Consider the following 10,559-nt stretch of genomic DNA (forward strand, 5'->3'; position numbering starts at 1 on the left):
GTGCATATGGCTACTGTTAAAAAAAAAAAAAAAAAGTCTAGGTTCAACAGTAATTGTCCCAAATACTGTTGCTTATAGTTGTGGTATCTTGTATTTGGGAAATAAAAAAGAATATTTAAATTACAGTCATCTGCATGACCTCGTCGTAATGAGGACAAGTGAATCAATCTTGCATATACATATGCTGGTGGTATGGATGTATAAAAGTTTGTGAAAAACAGTGCAACCTTTTAAACTGGTAAGAGCCTCTCTCTGCTTATCTATGCATTGGTGCCCTTCACTGCTCTCTAATCTGAACATCTCAGCAGCCTAGCTATAAACTGGGGTCAAGTGATTAAGGTCACAAAATAAAATTCTAGGATTCTATTCTGTTTTTCTGAGCTGCCTGTTTTTCAGGATTATTCTTACCACTCTACAGATATCTTAAAGCTCTGGCAGGCAGTTATGACTAATACTATTTCATATACTATTCATAATTACTTTTTCAGTTCCTTTTTTGAATATGACAAGGGGAGGTCAATACACAGGATACAGCTGAAAAGGGGATGCAGCAGCACGCTGCTGCATCCTGTCAATGGGGGCAAAGTCTATGCTGGTGTCATGAATGGAGTGGGAGTGCAGTTCACTTGTAAAAGAGAAGCAACAATATACTTTATTTTTACAAAACAGTGAGTTAACAAAGTTCAATGGTAAATGCAACAGTGGTTTAACAAGATGCGATGGCAAGGTACACTTGATTATTTACTGCATAGAGGACAGGGTCAGACAACACTGTCAGGGAGACCCTCCCGCTGAGTCATGAGGTTCAGAAAGGACCCCCTTTCTTTCTAAACTCCTTCTCAGAGAGGAGTCTAGGTGCGGCTGGATCCAATCGTAGTCCCAGACTTGGTTGACAGTTTATGTCTAAAGCATTATATATGCGCAATTAATCCTTTATATCACTTAGCTAAGATTTCAAAGTTTAGCATGCTATCAGTCACTTACTGAGAATCTGTTGTGGCAAGGAATCTTTCAGCCTCAAGGAGTAACCTTGAGAGGTGTCCGTACTCGAGGGGAGATCCTGTTGTGCAGCCCACTGCCGTGCAGGAGAGCTCAATGGGCCCTGGGCTTTCCACTCTTTATGGAGTAAGATGGTTGACTTATAGTCATATTTGCATACCAGCAAGACATCTGGGTCGCTACGCCAGACAGCCCTTGGCTGCTGTGTTGCCATCCGTCTCTAAAGTCCAGCATAAGCTGGATGCAGCCATCACGACCCCCACTGGTGGTTATGGCTTATGCAGGGCGGGGGGTGGAGCACATCGCCACACTGCACCCTGTGACTGTAGTCAATCCATCTTACCTTCAGGGTGGTGATACAGTCACCTCTTGCCTTTGTGCCATAAATAGTATATTGATATTTTGTGTGCTTATAGATCCACGGAAAGTAGATAGTCAAGCACTGCTATTTGTTATGCTTTAATTTGTATGTTTTGGGTGGTTGAAGTTGGGTTATTTGTTTTATCATGTACCAAACCTTTATATACAATATAATTATAAACAATAGACACATTAAAGTTAGCGTTAGTAAAATCACAGCTGGATGAAGCATAAGATTAAATACTCCCGTTGCTGTTGGTAACCATCCAAGAAGAATTTCCCACCAATGGTGTTCTCCATCTTTCTTCACTCTTTCCAAGACATGGTGTATCTCTTCTATATCATGATAAATGGTAGTTAGAGTTTTGTGTCCATTGTCTCGGACACATTCTAGTAGTTGACACAGGTCATCGTGTTGCAGTAGTTTCTTCACCAATGTAAGATTCATTCTGATGGGGGTAGGCAATAAATCTTGACTCAGTGTATAATGAGATTGTAACAACTGATAAGATGTAAAGTCACATCCCATAACTTTAGTAAAGTTACAAACACAAATATTTGAGCAATTGCTTGTATCTACAGTAACGTTATCTACAACTATAAAATCACAAAACGTTCTCATACAAACACAACCTTTTCCAATATATACAAGTACAGTTTCAGAGGCTTCATCGGTATGTATTTCAAAATGACAAACATTTTTTTCACTGTCAAGAAAAATATCTTGGGCTTTGATGGTGTTACTCTCACAAATAAATCCTTGTTGTTCCCATACAATGCATGTGTTAACATCAACAGTTTGACATTTGTTTCCATTTCGTTTGGCCCACACTCTATGTTCTAATGGATAGAGATGCTCCATTGTGATTTAATCCTAATGCAATGATTGGGAATATGGTATATACTGAAGCATTGCGTATGGTTATGACAAACACTGTGGCCTTATTGTTGATGGGGTCATAAGTGAAATTGACTAAATACCACCAGGATTGGAATTCTTTCTCAACTTTAGTTGCATTATCCCAAATTACCTTTCGAATTTCAGTGGCTAAGGTGCCCTCTTCACCTTCTCTCATAATTGCTGCTACCATAGATTGGATCCACAGTTGAACTTGGATACAACTAAGAGCTAGAGAAACATTGTTTTGGGCTGCACCAAGTGCATCCACAATCAATTGGTGGTCCCTTTCATTAATTCTTTCCCACTGAGGCAGTATATCAGGTAAGAGTCATTGCTTAGTTCCCAATGCTAATAGAGAAGACTGCAGTGGGTGTTCTAATTTGTTTAAAACACTTGTTGTGCTCAGTTTATTTATGAGTACTTTGGCATCTATACTATTTAAGACTTCCCAATCCTGTCTCTGTGATACTGGTCACATCTCTCCTTGTTTGTCTTAGAGAGGTGAGGGTTCGCTCATGTAACCATGCTAACCATCCTGCATAGGATGTACTTAGGAATGTTGAACAGGTCTGTTTGATTGTAGAGATACTCATTTATATCAGTAGTTCTACTCGTTTAAGAGACTCTGATGGATTAAATAACACTTGTTGTTGGCCTGTATTTTTGATCACATACAGCCCAATTTCAGAAATTTGTGGGGACAGAGCAGAAATTTGTGGGGATACAGTTTTCTTATCCTTTACAATCGGGGTGGATGTTGTTGTACTAGGCTCAGTAATGTCTACTGTAAATTTAAACGATAGTCCCAGGCTATGGTGAGCCCAGAGGCAGACTACAAAACCAGGTTGTACTAAGGTAAAATTGTACCTGCAGTCCAATCTTTCAGAGTCACAAAGTTTCATATCTTTGGCTATTGTGTTTGATTTAATATTGTATGCAGAAATCTGAGATGCCTTCTCATAGGTAGACCCATTGATGATCTGGCATCCTATTTTAATTTCTTTCCCTGCTGCTCTCCAAAGTCAGGGAACTTTATCATCAGCTTCTTCTTTATCCCAGCTCCATTTCTTTTCTAAGTATATTTCAGTTCCGTGAATGACCACGGTGGAAAGATGTAAATCTCCCTTACTAGAGTGTATTCCCATACTCCTGCTATACTTAACACAAGCTTGAGACCATGGCCACTCTAGGGTTCTTTGACCACAGGTTAGGAGGAGCAGCATTTTAGGGTTTGGAATAGTAACATGAGCACAGCATTTCTGTTTGCCATCCTGTGGGATGCTGTAAAAGAAAAATAGTGACTTGTTTTGGCAGGGAGAGTCTGAACAGGTTACCCTGTTAAAAAGAAGGAAAAACCCATCGTGCAGTAATTCTATGTTTTGCACCACTGCTATCGGTAGCTTCCCAGGCAAGTGGGCCACGAGGTTTAGTTAAAGTCATAGGTGCAGTACCGATGGATGGTAGATTGACCATCACAGGCTGTCCTGGTTGTAATGTTGTCAGATATTCTCTTTTCCCAGTAGGTGGAGCGCTAAGCTCAGTTTTTTCAAAGAATGCTCGGCTTACAGGGCTTCCAGTAGGCCCGTATCGATTATTTAATTGACAAAATACTTTGGGGAGTCGCATATCCCATTGAGCCTCGTGTGGTCTGAGATTTCTTTTCAATAAGCCATTAGCTTTTTCTACCATCCCATTTGATTGACGGTAGTATGGGGTGTGAAACACCCATTTAATTCTCTCTTGTTTTGCCCAACCTTGCACTTCCTTACACCAAAAATGTGAGCCATTATCACTTTGGATAACATCAGGATTAGGTAGATTTGAGAACCAAAACGATAGCCCTTGCACTGTATTTTGCCCATTGGCTTTCTGACACTTAGTCACCATAAGCAAGACAGAGACTACTTCCACTCCTGTGAGGATGTATTGATATCCTGCAGAGGATTTGAATGGTCTGATATAATCAATTTGACACGTAGACCACAAGTTTTCCCTTCATTGATATGTAGAGGTGGTGCTTCAGCAGGATGATCTGCTTGTAATTTCAATCTACGCTGGGGACATTCTGTGAGAATAGTTTCACAAGTTTTTCTGTTTATAGGCCAGCCTTTACTCTGTGCAGCAAAGTAAAGTTCTTCTTTACTTGTGTGGCCTAGGTTTTGATGTAACCATTCTCCCAATCGATACAGCTCAGGATTTAAGGTGATTTTCCTAATTTTAGTTAGCTCATCTACCTTTTGATTCCATTTTGTGGCTGGTTGATTATCCTTAGCATGAGCTTTTACCCATCCCATCTTGAAGGATCTTTTCCTGGCTATATATAGTAATAATTGACAGTCTTTGTTTCTCCAAACCAGGGATCTATTTACTTCCCAATTCAAGGTTTCCCATTGACAGAGCCACTGTGTGGCACCGGCCTACAAAGCATAAGAGTCTATATTGCTCCATTCTGTGCTGCCAAAACAACTGCTCTTATTTCTCCTACTTGTGCACTGCTGTCACCTTCCTCTTTTACTTGTTTGCCAGCGTAGTCATTTTGCTAATCATGTAACAATATAAAATATTTAATGCGACGGCCTTATGTTGCAATTTACTGTTTACCCTTTTTGCTGAAGCATCTGTAAACCAAATGCTTTCTGTTGGTGTACCCTCAGTGAGGGGCAGTGCATCCAGAATGGATGAAGTTTTAAGAGGTTGTTGTAACACTAAAGGGTCTGTGTTTATGGGCATCTGCAATTTGGAAACCTTAGTGTGTCCTTCAGTTAATTGCATATTTTCTGCAACTCGTGTTAGGTAGGCATACCATTTTATGATAGTGGGTTTTGTGCAATTCTTTCTGGGGGAGCAGTCCCCTTTAGGATTGCTTCTAGTAAATTAAATGGTCCTCTAGTTTGCACAGGTTGTCCCTCATGTATTTTCTCAACTCATTTAACTGCTCAGACTAAAGGTAAAAGTCCCTTTTCCCATTCAGAGTATCGTTGTTCTGTTTCTTTAAATGGAGTTGAGCTAAACAATAAAGGTCTTTTTGGCCCATCGGGGCCAGTTTGGAACAGGTTACAGTAAGTAGCGTGTTTGGCGAAACCCCATTCGGCTATAATAGGGTCAAGGGTGTAGCCATATGTTTGGGTTAATACCTAGACTGTAGTCTTCATTGTACTAGCCTGATTACCTTGTATAAACAATGTACGCCTTACAACGACTATGCCCTTGAAGAAAACTAGAAGACTGATAAAAGGGGAACATCCTGCCCTAGAAGGCGTTGGAGGCTAGGCGATTGCCAAAGAAACAAGAAGTCAGCAAAAAACCTGCGGTAACTAGGGGAAAGGTAAAGGCGGCAGGGGGAGATCGCGACCACCAACTCAATTCAAGACTGGAAAGACTTCCCCCCCCCCCCCGCAAGGAGCATGCGTGCTAATTTACATGGCAAGCGAGGCTAATTTGAACATAACTAACCAATGAGCATGAACTTAGGCGGGTTTTTGCTAATCATGTAACAATATAAATACGCTGTAGTTCTTTTGTGTGGTGTGCTAGCTTTGTGGAATTACCACCATCTTTGCGCAAACATGAGATAAATAAATATCTTGGCTCTGTGTGTGATTGGCTTATTGCACACGGGGTACCAGACCCCGCTTGTGGGACAACACGGGGGTGTACTGGTCCCAGTGACTGATACGTTTTTAATTCTTCAGTTAAGAGTTTTGACCACCTCTTTATGTTCTAATAAACATAGAGACATGTTTATTAGAAAAATAAAAAACATATACCTCATAGAAAAAAGAAAAAAACACATACTCTAAAAGTGAGTATAATGGACGGGAAATGATAGAAAATCCAGGTACATGCTTCCTCCCATATCCTAAAGTTCCCATTAATTGTTGTAACTCCTTCCTTGATTGGGGCATTTGCAGTTCTTCAATTTTTCCTAAGGTATCTGGAGGAATCACTGTACTGCCTGCTATCCATCAAGTACCTAAAAATTTTACTTCTTTACTGTGTCCCTGACATTTTCCGGGTGCAATCTCAATTTCTGCTTTATTTAGTGCTTGCCATACTGCCGCTGCCACTTCCCCCACCTTCTCGGGGAATTTCCTCCAATCAGAATCTCATCTATATATTGGCACAGATTCACTTCTTGGGAGTGAGACTGACTGTAAAAGTTCAGTAAGTGCGGCATGAGCAATGTAGGTGAATGTTTATACCCTTGTGGGAGTCTGTTAAAGGTGTATTGTATTCCCTCCCAAGTGAAAGCAAACTTCTCTTTATCCTCCTCCTTCAAGGGAACCATAAAGAACATATCTTTTACATCTAGCGCCGCCATCCATGGGCGTGCAGCTGCTTGCAAGTAGCTGTTAAGTTTGCGGCGCTTGGTACAGCAGCTGTTCGCGGGGCTGTATCGGCATTCAGGCGCCGATAATCGACTGCTAAACGCCACCTCCCGTCTGGTTTCCGAACTGGCCAGACAGGTGAGTTAGATGGGGAGTGGGTTCTGGGGATAATTTGTCGTTTCTCCAGATCAGCTATGACTTCAGAAATTCCATTCCGTGCCGCAGCAGAAATCGGATATTGCGGTACATCAGCAATTTTTGACTCGGGGAGGGCAGGGGCTGCGCGAAGTGCGCGCACTGCGGCCTCCCGCTTTCCACCGGGGTTGGGATCGGTGTTTGAGCTGAAGGACCACACGCTGCCATTCGGCAGGCGCCAGGTTCGGCCGTTTAAAACATCAAAACCTAAAATATTTTCATGATGATCTTTAATTGCAAAGCGAGTAGTTGACATGCGCTTCTCGCCTGGGAGCCATAAATTGACCTTGGCAGTTTGACACTTAACACTCGCTCCGTTCACACTGGTAATTTTAACTCTTTGCCGTCCGGATCGCACGCCCAGCTTCTCAGCATCTTGTTGTGTTAATACTGAAATTTATGCTTCCGTATCTATTAAAAACTTCACCAACTGTCTCTGAGGGCCAACTGGAATTAAAATGTATGGGCCATCATCACTTATCTACTGATAAGCTTCCACTTTCCAGACAGGCAGGCCCAATTGCCTTCCGGACACTACTCGTTTTTTGGCTTCATGTCCTTCAGTTCCTCCCTAAGGGGGAGGAAGGGGTTGTCTCTCTTTCTGCGGACTGGCGTCGGAGGAGTTGAAATACTCTCCTTCCTGTCACTGTTATCTCGTTTCTGGAATGCTTCAATCAGGCTCAAGATAATGCCAGTAGGCTGACCTTGAGTCGCGGCTCTGGGAATGCCTAGGGCTAACGCATTCCTCCACAATTCATTTCTCTGTTCCCGAGAGTCGGTTTGCGAGTTTTTAAATTTGTTTCCCTTTGATCTAGTTTCTGTTCCCCATTCCACGTGTCTTACTTTGTGATCTCCTCCCCGGGGCTTCAGGTTTTGTTTTTCAGCGGGTGCATCGTCCCAGCCCATTTCACGGCTGTAGTTAACAACGCCGTGCATCAATTCTGCCCATGTAGGGAGTTGCTTGCGGGCATTTTGAGCGTTATCACCTAGTCCCTCATTGTATTCTGTGTCTTTCTTGATCTCATCTCGTTTTGCAACTAAATGGGGTTTAAGAATTGCCGGGGCTCCTCTAATCAGCGGTTTTAGCACTGCGAAATCGACTGTAGCAGATAGCGGAACATCATGGGGTCCTCGTTCGTGCATGGCTCGTGTGCAAGCGGCTTTTGTGACGGCGGTAGAGAGCTCACTTAGCGACTTAATGGGGATTATGGAGATTATGTCTATTATTATAATAGACACCTCACTCCATGGTGTCTATTCCTCCAGCCCAATAAGCTACTCGGCTGTTGATAGAATGGGGTGTATCTGCCGGCTCGGATCCTAAATTTAAGAAAACTCCCGGACCCCAATAGCCATTTGCTTCCTCCTCACTCAACATTATTCGGTCGCCGCCACTTAGGCATACTTGCCACAAGTATTCAGTTTCAATTTCACCTGGTTTCCTGCTATATCTTTCTTGCAAATTTGTTAATTGCAATGGATCCCAGAAGATGGTTCGCATAGTATGTTGTGGATGACCACCCCAAGGTCCCACAGTTCTTTCTGTTTTAACAATGGGTCTGGTTTCATATTCAGGAGGATTTGTGGAGAGCAAAGGATCATTGTCTTCTGGCTCGCTATCATCGGGATCACCCCAGATGTCTCCATCCCAATCTTCAGGGGATACTAGTAGTTTCCTGATCTATATGATGTCAGGGGGGCGGGCAGCCTGCATAAGCATCATCTCAACTTTTTCTCCCAAATTTTGTCTTTTCTCCTTTACTTCCTGTAACTGTTTCTACAGCTGTTCAGTTTGTAAAGACCGTTAACAACTCAGTTGCCTTCCTACCTTCTATTTCTTTCTCTAGGTCCCGCTCCTTCCCATTTCTATTCTCCCTTTCTTGATATGCAGTTTCTGAACAGGTACCTAGCATCACGTAGACAACTCCTTTCCCCTTTCCATCCTTTGTGTGGCCCCTAGCTACTTTTAGGTGCTCTTCAACGGCTTCCCAATTATGCCAATTGTCATGAGCCCATTCTTCTGAGAATTTGGAACTCTGATTCACTCTAGGCCTCCATAAATAATTTGTGATATTGTTGAAGATTATCTTAAGTTTTACTGAATCTTTCTATGTTTGGTTGTGAAATAATCAACTATAAGAACATCTTGATTTCAAGAAGTTAGCCTCTATGTTAGCGTTATGTATGGGTTGCTGTGTTACTTGTTATCTGAGGCTGTGTTGCTTGAAGTCCCTATTCTCTGGACTCTCTAGACCATAACCAGAGCCCCTAGGTTCTATTGTATATAGGATGAGTTATTTGACAACCTGGCAAGGTAGATGTATATCTGGCTAACTTGGCAACAAAACTTACTTTTAAGGTATCCTGAAGTGAGCTGCCTTAATTATAATACTAAAAACCACACCCACAGGTCAAGAAGACCCTTGCCCAGGTGAAGACCCTTCCCCTGCGCAAGCGTAGTAACAGAAGAGAATGACATAACTGATATTACAATTATATGTAAATCACTAACCAATCATTGTAACTGGGAGTGTACTACCTTGTAATTCTTGTGTATAAATGTAACGGTGATCTAGCCATAGGTGTCCTTGATTTGTGGAAATTCCACCTAGCACCCGGCGCCGCAATAAAGAATGCCTGCTTTCTAAAACTCCAAATTGAGTCTTAGAGAGTTTTTCATCTGCCAACTTACGGTGACAATATTACTTGCCATCCTGCCGACTACACCAATTTGTTGCGGATGGAGTGGGAGTGCAGTTCACTTGTAAAAGAGAAGCAACAATATACTTTATTGATACAAAACAGTGAGTTAACAAAGTTCAATGGTAAATGCAACAGTGGTTTAACAAGATGCGATGGCAAGGTACACTTGATTATTTACTGCATAGAGGACAGGGTCAGACAACACTGTCAGGGAGACCCTCCCGCTGAGTCATGAGGTTCAGAAAGGACCCCCTTTCTTTCTAAACTCCTTCTCAGAGAGGAGTCTAGGTGCGGCTGGATCCAATCGTAGTCCCAGACTTGGTTGACAGTTTATGTCTAAAGCATTATATATGCGCAATTAATCCTTTATATCACTTAGCTAAGATTTCAAAGTTTAGCATGCTATCAGTCACTTACTGAGAATCTGTTGTGGCAAGGAATCTTTCAGCCTCAAGGAGTAACCTTGAGAGGTGTCCGTACTCGAGGGGAGATCCTGTTGTGCAGCCCACTGCCGTGCAGGAGAGCTCAATGGGCCCTGGGCTTTCCACTCTTTATGGAGTAAGATGGTTGACTTATAGTCATATTTGCATACCAGCAAGACATCTGGGTCGCTACGCCAGACAGCCCTTGGCTGCTGTGTTGCCATCCGTCTCTAAAGTCCAGCATAAGCTGGATGCAGCCATCACGACCCCCACTGGTGGTTATGGCTTATGCAGGGCGGGGGGTGGAGCACATCACCACAACTGGATCTGCCAAAAGGTTACAGCTGTTTGGTATCAACAAGCTGAGAACTGTCTGGACTATCTGATTCTTCCGGTTTCTTCCAGACACTTCTGTATGTCAGAAACAGAGCTGGTATATAACATGGTTATTTAAAAGCTTTCATAAATCACAAAAAAAGGAGGAGTTTTTTTCCTCTCAGGAAAACTGTTGTCAGTCAAAATTTGTCACATTCAACATTTTCTTTTTTGGCCTGCTCTAATCAGAGCCTTCTTGCAGCCAGCAGATGCTGAGTGCTCATAACTCCCACTAACCTCAGCAGGGGTTGAGGGTTTTTAGCATTTTGTACAGGA

The 10,559-nt window shown here is 42.5% G+C and overlaps 1 pseudogene; it reads right to left on the reverse strand.

Annotated features, from left to right (window-relative positions):
• Positions 1–1,444: 1,444 nt before the first annotated feature.
• Positions 1,445–3,949, reverse strand: LOC143172985 (uncharacterized; annotated as a pseudogene).
• Positions 3,950–10,559: the final 6,610 nt, after the last annotated feature.

Source organism: Aptenodytes patagonicus, chromosome Z, assembly GCF_965638725.1.
Source record: "Aptenodytes patagonicus chromosome Z, bAptPat1.pri.cur, whole genome shotgun sequence".
In the NCBI taxonomy this organism is placed as follows: Eukaryota; Metazoa; Chordata; class Aves; order Sphenisciformes; family Spheniscidae; genus Aptenodytes; species Aptenodytes patagonicus.